Below are 18,320 nucleotides of genomic sequence, written 5' to 3'. Positions count from 1 at the left end.
AGATATCGAAAGAGATAAGCTTATCAGTACAGTACTGACACCACCAACGAAGGTAACATCTAGAAACTAAGAAAGAAGGTGAGAAGTTGCAAGGGGTAAGTGTAAGTTTCTTGTCAGGACGCAAAATGAATTGTAAAACCTCTTCATAGTTCCCAGATTCGACGCAGATGTCAGCGTCTATGCCTTCTTTTCGACGAAGGGGAAGAGGTTTCATCTGGCACAATCCAAATTGTCGGGCAAAGAGTTGAGGGTGGTAAGGGTAAACTCGAACATCTCTTTGCCTCATACCAGAAAAAAGGAGATCCCATGATAAAAATCCAAACCAACTCTCAATCATATCTGAAGCAATATCCCCCATTTGGTTGTTCTGTCGAAGCCAAGGAGGACCTATCAAGGAAGGTCGAATAAACGGAGCCAAGTCTTCACTGAATTCCGTGAAGTTAAGGATAGTCTCTATGTAGATTCCAAAATTATTTACAGAGCGCTTTCGAGGGGTTAAAGTTGTCAGTCGAGCCCCTTCGAGTTCGCAAGAAGAGTTAAAGATCGAAGAAAGGGAAAGTTTTTTTTCGAAGATGGCATTGAGCCATAGTTGAAGTAACCAAAGTGGACCAGAAAGATTTCGAGGGCCGGATTCGCGAAATAGACTCTCAGAAGCTTCATCAAGGCAAGTGTAAAGAGAAGCCAATAGCAGTTTACTTAAACAAATCTTCTTCTTTAAGTGTAAGGCTTGCGCAAGAGTATAATAGTACTTTGGTACTTGAAGAGAAGGCGTGCAGAAAACACAAGCAGATAACCAGTATAATAAAAAAGCAATATGTTCAGAAGGTGAAACGGAAGACCCAGGTTGTCCCATATGTGCGTTTATGAAAGCTAAATAGGTTTTCTTATCCCAAGAAATCGAAAGGTCCTTGATCGAAATTTCATCGTCGAAGATATCAGGGTAAAACCTATCTCCTAATGGGGACAAGCCAGTGATAGCAGCAATATCTAACAAAGTGGGGCAAACAAATCCACAAGGAAACTCGAAAGCTCTTGTCTCCCTGTTCCAGAAGAAAAGTGCGGAAAGCAACATTTGGGGCTCGAAGAGATGTAGGTCAAACTTTGCAAGCTGAATGAATTCTGAAATCCCCGTCTCGACCCAAGACGAACTCATGGCATCTTCCACGCGTAATAACCATTGAAGATGTCTATCCTTGGTAGGGGGAAATGCTTGAAAAATCTTAGTGGTATCTTTAAATAAAGAAAGGTCTATAGAGGGCGAGTAGATGAAGGGCAAAGCAGAAGAATCCTCTGGAAGCATAGTGTTACCAAATTTTTTCTTGTTTTGACCCATGAATGGTCCTAAAAAAGCATGAATATTACCATTCTCAAGAGAGAAGGGAAGAAGTACCTGAGAATTGTAAATCTTGAGACTGGCTTCTTCCATGCCAGGGATAGGTACGAAGGTCTCTTTGCCTTCGGGGATGGTATGCACTGGGGCGTTAGTCATCAGCAACGCCCCTCCCTGAGTAGAAGTGGCTGCAGCAGTGGTGGTGGTTGTAGCAGCAGAAGCCATTGTTGTGGACAAAACTGGGGATGACCCAGTAGTAGGGGACACCGTTGAAGCTACAGCGGCAGAAGTGGAAGCAGCGGAAGAAGCCATGGACGTTAATTTAGCCAAAGAAAGGTAGAAGAAAGCAAATGAGCACTAGAGAAAGGAAGAAGTAGAAGACTTGAGCGTGAAGGAAGCAAATAGTGAAAACGGTGGTTAACCCTAGAGTGAAAAAGGATATAAAGGGGGTAAAAAATCTGATGGGCTTAAAGTGTAATGGGCTGAACAAATGAATTTTTTTTAACAACTATCAAATATTTTGATAACAGCAAAAGAGACAAACACGCGTCGTATATGCAGCTAATGTCACCTCAACGGTCATGTACATTAAATGCTGATTTTAGTGCGAGCCAGAGTAGGGTTTCATCGAAAGAAAATACTCCTATTAGAGATATCAGTTAAAGAGAACTTAAATAGGAATTCGAATCTTTCTAGAACGAACCATCAAGATCGAATTCCTAGGGGGGCATTTGTTGAGACTACTCGAAGTGATGAGACTCGAAAACGGTTTGACTAAAGGCATTGCCTCAAGACTACCATACATGGAAGAATTATAACTAGTCCTAGAGGGGGGTACTCAAGATAAGGTCGAATTGAGATTCGAGAGCATTCAAGCTGGAAACAAGACTTCACATGGAAACATTCAAGATAGGGTCGAACATAACGCACTTCGGAAAAGTCGAACAAGGAAATGGCTAAAGCCAGAAGCGGTTATCAAAATCAAAGGAGAGAATAAGAACACGTGGGAAAAGCGGTTTAAAGAAGCTATTATTCTGAACCACGTAGCAAATGTAGTGGGTAGCAGTTATGGGATTAAGAGTATACGTGTACGGAGTTAACCACTCATTATGTCTCTATAAATAGAAAGATCACGGACCTCTTCAAGGTCGGAAAACTCATACTCTAACCAAATTCTGAAGCATTCTCTGCCTGCACATATGGCTTCCATGCAAGGAATCATCTTTGGGTATGATTACTTCTCGGCCACTTGTCTTTTCTCTTTTTAGGAGTAGGATTAGTGTAGTCTTTCTTTTCTCTTCTCTCCTTTTAATTACGTAGTTATAGACTTTAATCTTGTAATGCTTGAACATTATGTAATTTGAACATGATTTGTATTGCGAATGTATACATTGTTCATTCTATTCATATTGTTATTTGCATGCGGGAACATTGCTTGTTTGTTTTAATCGAAGAACATTTTGAAACAAGTAGTTGCTAAGACTTTTTCATCCTACTCTCCATTCGCGGTAACACGATAACACAGTAAAGCACCTAAACTGAAATACGTTCGTATGCTAGTCTAAATAAAAAGAACCCAGGATTTGATGGTTAATTCCACCGTAAACAAATATATTATAAAAATTAATTTCTATAATATAGTTATCTTTTAATACATTACAAAAATATTTAATTTCTGAAATCTAATTTTTACATTATAAAAACTGGTTTTTTTTTTTGTAATATATGAAAATAATTACATTACGATAACTAATATATGTAATATATTAAAAAATAAGTATATTGTAGAAACTAGCTTTTTGTAATGTATACGTTACATCAGAAAAACTTGTTCATGTAAGATTTGCAAAAAGTAAAGAAAAAAAACATGGAATGCTTGAGATGACTTTGGAGAGAATCGGAGAGAGATGAGAGAGAGAGAGAGAATTGAGAGAAAGAAGGTCATGAATGGGGGATATAGGTTTGTAGGAGGTGAAAGTGGAAGGGTAGAGAGATATTTTGAGAATATATATATATATATATATATATATATATATATATATATATATATATATATATATATATATATATATATATAGTAGGGATGTGAAAAATAAAGTATAAAAAACCCTCTATAAAGATAAAGTAAATAAAAAAATTGTGAAAAGAATAACTATGACATTTTGGTTTATAAAAAGTATCATAATTGTTTATTTTTTAATATGATTTTCATGATTGATTTCTTAAAGGAAAATAATTAACTGAAAATGATAAATTTTATTTAACTGGTCGAGAATTCTTAACTACATCGTTAAAATTCATATTTACAAAAATTATAAATTATCAATAATTTTTTAACAATAATTACCACTTATTCATAATATTTTTTTTAAGAGATCGTGGTATTATAGTTTTGACATTTGTTGACTAATAATAATTGTCTTTAAAGTGTATTTTATGTCCAAGTGTTTAACCTTCGATTAAACATTATACTAGTTTAAGGTTTAGGATTTAAAAGATAAAAACTAAAAGTTAAAAGTGTGTAAGTTATAGGGATAATTCTGGAAAAAAGAAATCTTACAAGAACGGAAAAAAAAAAAACTAAATTATAAGAAAAAAAATACATGTTTAAACCTAAATTTTAAGTGCTAGAGAAGTTCTCAAAAATGTTTTTTTTTTTAACTTGTATCCAATCTAGGCTCTTACTCAAGGAAAATATTTTGATGTTAGAGGTAAAATTTTTCTACTGACTTTCAGTTTGACAATAAAGTTTTAAGTATTGAACATTACTAAATTTTGACAAATTATTAAGTAAACAATAGTGCATAATTTGAAGAATAAAAGGTTATTCAACTAATAAAAGTTAATAATTATTTACTAAAAAAATATACATTAAGCACAAACAATAAAAATAAAATTAATTACATACTAAAAACTATTTTTTCTTGTGATTTTACAGTAAAAAAAAGGCAATTCTTATGAAGACTATTTTGGTTAACCAAAATACAAAAAAAAAATAAAAATAAAAATAAAAAAATTGGAGAGTGCGAAGAGCAAAACGGTACTAATTTTGGAATTTGGTCCAATTTGAAAAGGTGGTGATGGTAAATTAGCTTCGGTGCCTGGCACGAAGCATGGGCCACAAGTTTCTTATAAAATACTGATCCACATCTCAAAAATTGGGCTGTATAGTGTGGGCATTTTTTTAATCTAACTATTAAAGCTGGTATGAATATTTAAAACTATATTTTTCTTTAGAACCGATTTTTTTTTATTATTGATTTGAAATATTATAAATCTGGTTTCAAACCAGGTTTTGAAATATAAACCTGTTTAAAATTAGATCTTGAACTCTAAAACTAATTTTAAAAGTAGTATTAAAATCATTTTTTTTTCTCGTAAAACTTGCTTTTAATTTTTTTTCCCCCAAATCAGATGTTTAAATATTGGTTTTAATAGAAAAAAGGGAGGACATATGTCCTACATTGATTTCTATTTGATAAAAACAAATTCAACATATATAATATATCAATGATCATGCAAATTAAATTGTTGGTAACTTGAAAAAGTAAGTAAAATGATTTGAATGGATTAAAAAAAAAAATTCATTAAATGATACTTTAACTTGAAAAATAACAAAAAATAAACTTACTATTGTGAGACCCATATCCGTTCCCTTTTCTCTTCCTCACTATCACTCTCATACTCTTTTCTCCTTCCCTCATTCACTCTCAAATTTTTCTTTGTTTTCTCTTTGCCTTTGGTCTTTCTCTGGAACCATTAGGTGGTGGAGCTGAGGAGTTGTGTTGGAAGCTAGCAGAGGCGCGGGTTTTGATTTTCTCCGTCCGTCCTCCATCTTCTTCTCCATTCTCCGCGATCCCGAAGCTCGGATTCTTCACCGAGGTAAGGGAAGTTAGTTTTCTTGTTGTGGTTTGGCTGAAATGAGTCTAAGAACTCGTGTGGTTGATTTTGATTTCGAATTCTTGGCTGTTTGGGTGACACATTGAGTTTTTTGGGGACTTTGGGGTTCATGAGAAATTTGGGTTTTTCTTGATTGTTACATGCATGGGTGAAAAGATAGTATTTTTGGACTCCAGGATGAGAATGTGGTATTTTGGATGGTTTGCATGTTGGATTGCTGGTTGTTTTCGCAGGTTTTGATGAGATTTTCGAAATAAGTGAGGGTTCTCGTTTGAATTAGCGTCGGGCGCAGTTCTTCGCGCTGGGCGCGACTTGAAATGGGAAGTTTCTGGGTTAACCGCGCCGGGCTCGGGGAGAACCACGCCGGGCGCAATAGATCTCTATAGGTCTCTGGTTGAGGATTGAGCCGGGCGCGCATTGGTTTTTCAGAATGTGACTTTGCAGTCTTCATGAAAGTTGTAGCATTGGATGTTAGCTTTCCCCAAAAAGGAGTTTTAGAACTCTAAATATGGTTGTTTTAGTGAAGAGGGGTCGAGCTGCTAGCTTTGTTTATAGCTGTTGCGGTTTTTATCATTTTTAACATGGTAGATGAAGGAATTAAGACTTGGTATCTTCATGAGAGTTGTAAGAAATTTGATTATCTTTCATATGAGATAAGGATGAGCATGGTAGGAGTAGTATAACTCCTGATGCGTTGTTTACTGTAATGGTTGCCATTTCACATTTAGTGATTTGGTTAAGTTGAAAGTTGTTTTAGGTGCTTAGGTGTATTCTTGTTGTTTGGGTGAGTAAATTGACAAGATAGATGAGTTGTAAACAAGATGGTTGGGTCGTATTAGGTGTTGATCATGTTGTTTTAAGCTGTTAGTGATGAATGATTATTGAGATGAATGATGATATTGATGTGATGCGCTAAGCGCGGCCCTTGTCGCGCTGAGCGTGAGACTCCTTGGGAGTCTCTGCCTCGAGGGCGCTGGGCACAATTTGGTTTGCGCTGGGCGCGAGACCAAGGAAGGTCTCTGCCTGGCCTGCGTTGGGCGTAATCGGGTATTGCCCCAGGCGCGAGAGAGCTTTGGACTCTGACTAAGTCTCGCCGGGCGCAGGCACGCTTGCGCCGGGCGCACTGGCCCCTGGAGCCCTCTGGTTGTGCCACGCCAGGCGCGACCATGAGTGCGCCGGGCGCGTATGAGGATGTGAAGTTATATGCTGAATTGCTGATAATATTGTTTTATGCTGAACTAAGCCGAAATTGAGGAATATGATGGGATGACTAGCTGAAATTGCTGTTTGAGGATGTTGAGCTGTGTTAGGTGTATATTGTTGTAAGATGCTTAGAAGTGCTGTAAGACGATAGGCTGTACTATTAAGCTGAGCTGTGCTGAATGTTGTTTATGCTGATTAATGTTGCCAATGTCGTGTGATGAAAAGTTGTATTGTGCGGTATGTTGTTAATGATGTAACGCTGAGTTGTGATATGTGATGCTAATGCTAAACTTTATTGTTTGTTTGAGTCGAGCTGAATTATATGCTGATAGTTGTTGAATTATGCTGTAATTGCTGAGTTGAGATGTAATTGATAGATATGTTGTGCTGACTAGATGTAAATGCTGAAAAATGATGTTAAGCTGTAATAGATGTATCTAACTATCCTGAGCTGGGCTGTTATTGATGATTTTAAATGCTGATTTATAATATGGCTGTGCTCTAGAATGATGAGCCGAGTTGTGAGTAGTAAGCTGTGTTGAATACTACTTAGCTGTGCCGTATGCTGATTTTGGTGTTGTGCTGTACTGTGAGCTGTTTTGCTGTGCTGTTTATTGCTGAGCGGTATGCTGTGTTTAGCCACTATTGTGGTGCTGTTATAGCCGCTAAGTCGGTGCTGTTAGCCACTATTGTGGTGCTGTTATAGCCGCTAAGACGGTGCTGTGCTCCGTGCTGATAGGAGCTGTTGTAGGCCGTAAGGCTAAGCTGTGGTAGGAGATCTCTGAGCTGATATGCGTGACGACGCATTGTGTGTTTACTACTATTTATCGATGTGTACTGTTGTTTACGGTTGTTATTGCTAATTAATGTTCGGATAGCGGTAGTTGTTTACTATTTCTAAATTTATATATTTGTATGTTGTTTCTTTTCACTAGCTTACCCTTGTTGTTTCCATGTGATTTGGACTGCGATGATCATACTACGTATGGGAGCAGAGCAGGGATAGGTTGGTGGCTTACGACAGGTCTGCAGCTGGAAGATAGAGCTTGATTCTTGTGGATGTTTTGGTGTTTTAGCTACTAGGTGTAGTAGCGATTGATGTATTTTGTACATTTGAATCTAGCCAGACTTGGGCCATGTATATATGTATATTCTAGACACTATATATATACATTTGTTCCTTTCTGTCCGGTTTTCAGGTGTACTGTGTAGTGTGTAGTGACCAGCCGGGTCGTTACAACTATAATTTTTGGTAACTTGAAAAATATTGTGTATTCATTAAATGATATGATAATACACTATTAAATAATAATAATAATAATAATAATTTTTTATAGAATTGCAAATTAAATCCATTATTTTTATTTCTCATAGTTAAGCTTTTTATATCACCCCCTATATTTCCACGGATTTATTTAATCCACCAACAGCCCTAGCCTTTTATTCTTATTAAATTATGATCGACATACATATGAACTATTTATTAGCCATTCCATTTGGGATAAGTCAATTAGTTTTGTTTTTAACTTGGGACTCATTTTGATTAGTTCGTGAAAAAAATATATTTGAAGATATGATTTTTTAATACTATTTTAACAGGAGAAAAAGTAAGTTTATTTTTTATTTTATTTTATTATTTAGACAACTTATTTAACTGTTGACAATCAATCACTTGGCTTGGGTGAATTGTTATTTTTTCCGGTAAAACTTTATTAGTTAATTTTTATTCATATTTTTATATTTACTTAAAAGTTTCAGTTTGGTTTTAGTTTTATTTATAAAAAAAAATTAATAGCAAAACCACATTTTTCTTTTCATGCAATAAAAGGTGTCACATATTCTCCCATGTCAACTTCTATTACATGCGTCTCTTCTTTGCCCAAAACTACTCACAAGTAGTGTACGTAGGACTGTTAGGACGACAAAATAACATAAAAGGAAAATCAGTGTATAAAATGGTTATCCAAATTAAAAATATAAAACGGAGCCCCTGATCTGGAATTGAATGTTGAAAATAGTTGGAGTTTATGATCCGGTTTTACTAAAATGAATTTTAAAGTTTTTTTTTTTGTTTTTTTTTTTCTGTGAACAAAATGGATTTTATAGTGTAAGTGCATTGGTTTGGTAAGGTGGGGTTTAAGTTAATGAATTTTTTTTTTCTTGGGTGTAGTAAATGTGTTGCCAACTTTGAGAGATATTTAGAATGAATGCAAGATTGTATTCTTTTAAGAAAAAAAATATTTTTTTATGAGTAAAAATGGTAAATAGGAGATAACACTCTTAAGATTATCGAGTAAGAAACTAATGCCACATTAATGATCTTTAGACTAAATAACATTATTTACTTAGTGGTTAGCCAATACTCAACAATGTTTAGTTTGATTAAAGACTTGACTTGTTGAACTAAGTTTCGATAGGAATCTAGTAGAGAAATTTTACCTCTGGTGTCAAGGAACCTTTTCTAGTAAATATGTCCACTAAAATAAAATTTTAATAGTCACAAGGGATGTTGACTCGCGTCTTGAAAAAAAATATCTTCCATGAAAAAGTGTAAGAATGAAAAATTGTATTCTTTAATAAAATTGTATGTTCTTCCATGAAAAGATATCTCTATTCATGAAAAAATATGCAAATATCAAAGTGTTTTGGGAGAATAAGTATGACTTTATAACTCTTAAATTAATGTTATTTTTGTTAGGTAACACAGAGTCAAGGTAACTAGTATGGATGTAATGCCATTAGTTACAATAAAACAATTATAATTTTTTTAAAATTATTTAATTCAATTAAAATAATTATTGATATAACCTTTGAAAATATGGAGGTAAAACTTTCATTTTTTTAAAACATAAAATGTATAGTACTCTTTTCTGATTATCACTTTATTTAAACGTATACGTTCTATGAATACCAATTAAGAAAAATCATCCACATTATATTACTAGCACTACTAGAATTTTTCTTATTACATGCGACTTTTCCCGTAAATTTTTCATAAAAATTCATAGGAAACGTTGTTCTTGCAAATTTTCCTGCGAAATTTTATCTGCAGGTCATACCTTCGTGGATAATTTTTTTTTGTGAATTTTAAAATTTGCAGTAAATTTTCCTAGGAAAAAATTCGCAGGAAAGTTTCCTGAAAAAAAAAAATTGCAAGAAAGTTTCTCGCAAAAAAAAATTCGCAGGAAAATTTCCTGCGAATTTTTTCGGAAGAAATTTTGCAGGAATATTTTTTACGAAAAAATTTAAAAAAATTACTATAAATTCTATCAATAATTTTTCAACTTTCAAATACTTACAATGAATTCATCCGAAGCATTTGTTTCCATGCCTCAAACATGTGATACATAATCTTTTAAATTCTAAGATTGTAGATTATATATGCCTAACACTCAACCATATAAATCAACTTGTAAGGTAAGTGTTGCCCCAACTTATATACACTTTAATTGTTTTATTTTCAATTGATGTGGGACTTGAAGTTTTTTTAAAATATTAATCTTATAAATTTAAATATATTTTTTTTTTATTTTTCCTACAGATTAAAATTTGCAGGAAAATCCGCAGGAAAAGTTACTAGCAAAATTTTTATACCATTTAGTAAACATTACTTGCAAATTTATTTTTGCAAGAAACAAAATAAAATTCTTACAATATTTTCTACAAATTTTTACCATGGAAAAAAATTTCTATGATTATTAAAATTGTAGCAAAACTTGTAAGAAATATCTGTAAATTATTTTTTGCAAATAAATTCGCAAAAAATTTCTGCCAATATTTTTTTGCAGGAAAATTCGCAAAAAAATTTTGCGAATATTTTTTTTGCAAGGAAATTCGCAAAAAATTTCTGCAAATATTTTTTTGCAGGAAAATTTGCAAGAAAATGACACTTTTCTAGTAGTGTAGGATGTAATTCAAGAATAGTTATAAATTAAGAAAAATTAATTAATTTGAAAACAAAATACAATAACCAATTATCCCTTTATATGTGTTGACTCAACGACATAATTACAATAAAATAATAATTTATAATTAATATACCATTACATTTACAAGAAGTATCAGGCCATGAACACCATCATTGGGATTTCACAAGTTAATATCCAAAACTCCTTTGAGTCCTATTATAGTCACCCACTCTTTTCTTCCGCATCCACAACACTCTTATGCATGGTCCTTTCTCTCACATAGTGATCATATATTATTCCCTTTATCTACATGGAAATTTGAAAGAGTCTTCTTGATGGAAGAGCATGGGCTAAAGCCCAACCACTAGAGGTATGGTCAGGAGATTACTTGAAGATTTGACTGCTTCAGAGCTTAGTGGGCCCAATGGGCTTGGTGGGCCTAGGGTGCTTCTCACTTGGGCTTTGATTGATTGAACACTATGTTTTATTGTATTTCTTTAGTATAGGAATTTACTTTGATGTTGGTCTTGTATTTTGACCATAGATTAGGGTTTAGTTGTCTTGGGCTTAATTTTGGGCTTCTTGGGCTTTGGGCTTTTGATACCCAATATTGGGCTCATTCTTCTTCTTATATTTTTTCCTATTCATTGTATTCATTAGACCAATGTATTTCGGTCATTAGATTAGGATTATATGAAGAATACATTAATAGGAGAATTAGGCTTCATTTATGCATCATTTAGAAGTAATTTGAGTTGAATTTGAGTCACATGGATGGCATGTAGTAGTTCCGGCCATGTGAGCTCAAATTCACTTCAAATCACTCCTAAATGACACCTAAATGAAGGTAGCAATCCAGATTAAGCATGTGAGTAGCCAAAGTTTGAATTTCGAATTCAAATTTGAAATTCAAACTTGGCGCCAACTATGCCTACTTGAGTTGCCGCCAAGCTTGACCTAATTTCCCTCCTATAAATGTATCTCTTCCCTCCATGTAAAAACACTTTTGAATATATGAGAATCTGAATTGCTTTAGCCATTTTCAAGAGTCACCGAATCACCCAAGAGAGAACCTTAGAGAGTGCCTTCAAAATTCCCTTAGGAAAACCTAGTTTCCTTCCCTTTGAAGTGTGCAATCCCTTGAGTTCTTGAGCTTGGATGCTTCCTTCAAGGTCTTGACCTTGTCTTCAGCTGGAGAACTTCGTTCAAGGAGTTCAACAACTTAGTTCCATCTCCATTGAAGAGGATCCGTGCCTAGGAGGAGCTTAGGAGGAGCTTGTTCATCACTTCTCCTACTCACCTCCATCATTTTTGGTATCAAGAGCAAGGTTTCTTCAAGGAGATAAGTTCTTCAAATTGTGTCCGTTTCTTCTTGTGTCTTGTGTTGTTTCTTTGTTGTTCTTGTTTGTCTTAATTGAGTTTCACTTTCGGATCTATATTTTGATGTTCTTGTGTTCATAGATCTATTGTTGATTGTTCTTGAATTTCTTCCTCAATCAACTTGTTTAGGAACTTTTTGCTTGTGCTTATATTTTGTTTTCTTTGAGTCTCTCCATTCTTGTATGTGTCCGTGATTGGACCTCATGCATATGCATTAGATTTTGGTTTTTAATCTTTTTTTGTCTTAGAGTTTGTGTGTAGTCCTTCTATGTCACAAAATTCCTTGAATAGCATGTTGACCTAATTTTGTTTTAAGTGCATTGTTCATTATTTTGGCTCTCGGTTTGCTTCTCTTTGTGCTTACCTACATGTGCTTTTCTTTTACCTTATTGTGTTCATAATTTTCTATTAGTTCTAGCAAATTTCTTTAGAGTTAGGTTTCTATTGTGTACTTAAGTTTTCAATTCACTTTCCTTTGAAAATCTCTTAAAAAAAATTTTGACCTAAAATTTCAAGTGTTTAACCTACTTCTAGTGCACTTTTCTTGTGGATTCAAATTTTTTTTAAAAAAAGGAGGCTGAAAACAGAGGAAATACAGAGCCTAAAACAAAAGAAGGGTTCCAAATTTCAAAAGAAAAAGAGAACAAAAAGGAATCCAAACCAAAAGCTAAAGACTAGTGCACTAGTTTCTCATTTTCACTTGAATTTTGACCTAATTTTTGGCTGACTTGTAGTCTCGGTTTCTATAGCTTGGAATCATAAAAAAATTTGAAACAAAAGGCATTTACCTTCTCTGGAATCTTAAATTGAATATAGAAAAATAAAGAATAAAAAAAAATATAGAGAAAACAATTTAAAAGGAAAAAGCCGAGAGGTGTACAAGCTGAAAAACCTACTTGATTCCTTGTTATTGTTTTGACTACAACTTGTTCTATACTTGTCCAATTGCTTTCAAATTTTTTTTGTTTTGTTCATCTATTCTAGTACCTATCTAGGAACTTTCCTATCTGAGTGCTAGCTTTATTTTGGAGTCTTAATATTCAGTTTTAATTGTTGAACCTCTTTGAGTCTTGTCTTACACATATTACTCTTATTTTTGGTATAAGCTTTTCAAATTGTGCTTCTATTGCTTGTCTAGTTTTCTTTCAATAATTTTCCTGTGCTGGAAGTGGCCTTAAATCCTTGCTCAAGGATCAAGCATTGCTCAACAAAGAGTAGGAAAATTTTGGACACAACAATCACCAAATTTGACCTAATTTTGTGACCAAAATCCTCCTAAATTTCCTTCACTTGAGTGACCAAATTCCTTCACCTTGTGAGGCAGCCACATTAACCTCTTTGTTGTGTTTCTTTTGCAGGTCCAGGAGCATCATATTGAAGGATTAGTGGCGGATTAAACACTTGAATAAGTGTTGGAAAACTTGAACATCAATCCGTCACTAATTGGTTGCCAAAGCCGCCACTTTATTGCTTTCCTAGGCTAGTTTACATTTTTGCCAAATCTTTTGTATTTTAAACCAATTTGTAAAGCTTGGAGGGAGTATTAAGAAGCTGGTCAGGTATATCTAAATCCTTGTTAGCATCCTCACGTGTAGTGCTAGTGGAAGTGGCTTGGAAATTTCATATGTTTCAAGCTTCCACTTAGGATATCCGACTAGTTGCTTACATTGTTTCCTTTAAGTTTCTTGTCCTTAATTGTTTAATTTTGCTGCCTTGAAACGTCTAGAATTGTGTAGTTTTATTTGTTCACGCTTAGTTTAAGTGTCAAAACAAACCAATTGTGAAAAAGCATTCAAAATTTTTGTGAAAAGTTTTGGGGAATTGGAAGTACCACAAAGGAGTTTAGTGATTTCCACTTGAAAAGGCTTGGTTATTAAGTGGCTCTTTGTAGCTCACCTCCCTTGATAGTGCAATTTGTACACTTAGACTTCCAAGTGCTATTTTCATTCCTAGAAAATCCCAAAAACATTTTATACCTTTTTTTTGCATAGCATACAAATTCTTATTGTTTAATCATGAGTCATCATTCTCCAAGTAGTAGTGACTTTGATACTCCTAAAAGTTTTAGAAAAATTGTCAAGGAGGTTGAAGCACTAAAACTTTGGAAGCATGAAGAAGTACTTCAAAAACAAAAAGAAAAGATTGAAAGAGAAGTACAACTTCTTGCTTTAGAAGAAGAGATTCAAAAGATTAAGCAACAAGAAGCAAAACTTTTAAAAAAATTACATAAAAACAAAAGTCAAATAAGTTCCTCAAAAGGTTCCACTAAGAGTTCCAATGACTCTCAAAGCCAAGAATATGATGGTAGCTTAAATATGGATGCTTTCTACCAACCTAGACCTAGGAGAGTCATTAAAGAAACAAAAGTGAGGGAATAAAGGGTTGATCTCCCTTACTTTCATGGAAAAGAAAATGTGGATGCCTACTTGGATTGGGAGATGAAAGTGGAGCAAATCTTCACTTTTCATTAAGTAGGTGAGGAAAGAAGAGTTCCTCTAGCCACCCTAGCTTTTCAAGGACAAGCCATGTATTGGTGGACATCCTTGGAAAGAGAGAGAAGACTTCACAATGATCCTCCCATCACTTATTGGAATGAATTGAGGAGTGCTATGAGAAGAAGGCACATTCCTTCTTATTATAGTAGGGAGCTTATGGATAAGCTCCAAAGACTCCAACAAAAGAATATGAGTGTTGAGGAGTATAGGCAAAAGATGGAGTTGTATCTCATGAGGGCTGGGATAAGGGAGGAAGAAAGATTGACCATTGCTATATTTTTAAGTGGTCTCAATTTTGACATAAGAGATAAGGTTGAGTTACTCCCTTATAGGGACCTTGATGATTTGGTCTAACTTTGTATAAGGGTGGAACAACAAAACTTGAGAAAAAGCTCTTTTAAAGGCAAAACTCAATCTAGCTCTTATGTTAAGAAAGACTACAAGAGGGAGGGTCAATATGATTCTTCTAAGAAATTTGGCAAAGGTCTTGAAAAAGAAAAAGAAAAAGAAAAAGAGAAAAATAAAAATGTTGTCACTTCTAGTAGTAAGACTAGTGACATCAAATGCTTTAAATGTCTTGGGAGAGGCCACATAGCTTTTCAATGCCCAACTAAAAAGGTAATGATTTTGAGAGGGCAAGATGTTTATAGTAGTGTTGATGAATCTAGTTCCACTACTTCAAGTGATAGTGAAGCAAGTGAGGAAGACCATCCAATTGAAAGTGCATATCCTTGTGATGGTCAACTTCTTATGATTAGAAGGCTTCTAGGAAGCCAACCTCATGAGTCTCACCTTTCACAAAGAGAGAATATTTTTCACACAAGGTGTAAAATTCTTGATAATGCTTGTTCTCTCATTGTGGATAGTGGGTCTTGTTGCAATTATTGTAGTACAAGGTTGGTGGAGAAGCTTGGTCTTACTATTATTCCCCATCCGAAACCATATCAACTTCATTGGATTAATGAAGATGGGGATATTAATGTTGATAAACAAGTGAAAGTCAAGTTCTCTATTGGTAACTATGAAGATCAAGTGGTTTGTGACATAGTTCCAATGGAGGCTTGCCATATTTTGTTGGGAAGGCCATGGCAATTTGACAAGAAAACCATGCATAATGGCCTTACCAATGAAATCACTTTCACCCATAAAGAAAAGAAATTTGTACTTCATCCTTTGTCTCCTTCACAAGTGATAGAGGATCAAGTACAAATGAAATTGAAAAGAGAAGAAGAAAAAAAAAACTTGATTAAAAAAAAAACAAAAAGGAAAAGAAGCATAAGTCTTCAAAGAAGAAGGAGGAAGAGAAACCTCTTCTAATAGAAGGAATTCAACAAGAACCTTTAAAAAAAACTTTAATTGTTGAAAAGCCTTCTTACATTCTTCTTTGTAGAGGTATGCTTCAGTGTCATAATTTAAACATTGAGCTTAGTTATTTACCTCCTCAAGTTTCTCATTTATTAAAAGAATTTGATGATATATTCCCTAGTGATGGTCCAAAGGGCCTTCCTCCTTTTAGGGGTATAGAACATCAAATTGATTTTGTGCCTGGGGCTAGTCTGCCCAATAGACCAGCCTATAGGACAAATCCTCAAGAAACTAAGGAAATAGAGAACCAAGTCCAAGAGCTTTTGGAAAAGGGGTGGGTACAAAAGAGTTTGAGTCCCTGTGCTGTGCTTGTATTGTTAGTGCCCAAGAAAGATGGGAAATGGAGAATGTGTTGTGATTGTAGGGCCATTAACATATCACAATCAAGTACAGGCACCCAATCCCTAGACTTGATGATATGCTTGATGAATTACATGGTGCTTCTATATTTTCTAAAATTGATCTTAAGAGTGATTATCACCAAATAAGAATTAAAAAGGGTGATGAGTGGAAAACTGCTTTTAAGACCAAATTTGGATTGTATGAATGGTTAGTTATGCCTTTTGGTTTAACTAATGCACCAAGTACATTCATGAGGCTTATGAATCATGTCTTAAGAGAGTGTATAGGTAAGTTTGTGATTATTTATTTTGATGATATTTTAATCTATAGTAGGTCTCAAGATAATCACTTAGGACATCTTAGAGAAGTTATGATGATCCTTAGGGAAAACCAATTATTTGCAAATCTTGAAAAATGTACTTTTTCTGTGGATCATGTGGTTTTCCTAGGGTTCATTGTAAGCAAAAATGGGGTTCAAGTGGACCCCGAGAAAATCAAAGCCATTCAAGAGTGGCCCAAGCCTAAAAATGTTAGTGAAGTTAGGAGTTTTCATGGACTAGCAAGTTTTTATAGAAGATTTGTGCCTAACTTCTCTAGCATTGCTTCACCCTTGAATGAGCTAGTCAAAAAAGATATTTTATTTGATTGGACTTCAAAGCATGACCAAGCATTTCAATTACTTAAAGATAAACTTACTAATGCACCCATTTTAGCTCTACCAAATTTTGAAAAGACTTTTGAGCTAGAATGTGATGCATCAGGAGTTGGCATAGGAGCTGTGTTATTGCAAGGAAGACACCCCATTGCCTATTTTAGTCAAAAACTAAAAGGTGCCTCCCTCAATTACCAACCTATGACAAGGAGTTGTATGCATTGGTTAGAGCTTTACAAACTTGGGAACACTATCTTGTGTCCAAAGAGTTTGTCATCCATAGTGACCATGAGTCACTTAAATATTTAAGAGGTCAAGGTAAGTTAAATAAGAGGCATGCCAAATGGCTAGAGTTCCTTGAACAATTTCCATATATTATTAAATTCAAGAAAGGAAAATCAAATGTTGTAGCTGATGCTTTATCTAGGAGACATACTTTGCTTGTGTCTCTAGGTACTCAAATTCTTGGATTTGATAATATTAGGGACTTGTATGAGGAAGATCTTGAGTTTAGTGATAATTATAAAAAATGTCAACAAAAAGCTTTTGATGGTTTCTATATGGTTGAGGGGTACTTGTATAAAGAAGGAAGGTTATGCATACCCCAAGGATCCATTAGGAAATTATTAATTAAAGAGAGTCATGAAGGTGGGCTTATGGGGCACTTTGGTGTTGAGAAAACCCTTAGTTTGCTAAGAGAAAAATTTTATTGGCCCCATATGCGAAAAGATGTCCAAAGGCATTGTTTTAGATGTTTAGCTTGTTTACAAGCTAAGTCTAAAGTAATGCCTCATGGTACATACACACCTTTGCCTGTTGCTTCTTCTCCTTAGGTAGATATTAGCATGGATTTTGTGCTAGGTTTGCCTAGAACTCCTAGGGGAATGGATTCTATCTTTGTGGTAGTGGACCGTTTTAGTAAAATGGCTCATTTTATTCCATGCCACAAAGTAGATGATGCAAGCAAAATTGCAAAACTCTTCTTTAGAGATGTGGTTAAACTCCATGGGCTTCCTAGGACTATAGTTTCAGATAGAGATACAAAGTTCCTAAGCCACTTTTGGCGTGTCTTGTGGTCAAGACTAGGAACCAAACTCCTCTTTTCAACTACTTGTCATCCTCAAACAGATGGCCAAACTGAGGTAGTGAATAGATCTTTGTCTACTATGCTTAGGGTAGTCCTAAAGGGTAATCACAAATCTTGGGATGAGTTTTTGCCACACATTGAATTTGCCTACAATAGGGTAGTTCACAAAACTACCAATATTTCTCCTTTTGAGGCTGTATATGGGTTTAATCCTTTAACCCCTTTGGACTTGATACCTCTTCCTAATGTTGAACATTTCATTCATAAGGAAGGGGCTTCAAGGGCTGATTTTGTTAAGAAACTTCATGAAAGGATTAAAATTCATATTCAAAATCAAAATGAGAAATATGCAAAACAAGGAAGTAAAGGCAAGAAATCTATGATCTTCGAGGAAGGTGATTGGGTTTGGCTTCATTTAAGAAAAGAACGTTTTCCAAATCAAAGGAAGTCCAAACTCAGTCCTAGAGGAGATGGTCCCTTTCAGGTCTTACAGCGTATCAATGACAACGCTTATCGACTTGATTTACCCTCTGATTATGGAGTCAGCACCACTTTTAATGTTAGTGATCTTAAACCTTTTGTAGGTGCCAGTGATGATGAGGAGGAGTCTTAAGATTCGAGGACGAATCCTTCTCAAGAGGGAGGGAATGATGGAAGA

The sequence above is a fragment of the Cajanus cajan genome, chromosome 2, assembly GCF_000230855.2.
Source record: "Cajanus cajan strain Asha chromosome 2, NIPB_CcT2T_4, whole genome shotgun sequence".
NCBI classification, from domain to species: Eukaryota; Viridiplantae; Streptophyta; class Magnoliopsida; order Fabales; family Fabaceae; genus Cajanus; species Cajanus cajan.
This window is presented reverse-complemented; position numbering follows the sequence as displayed.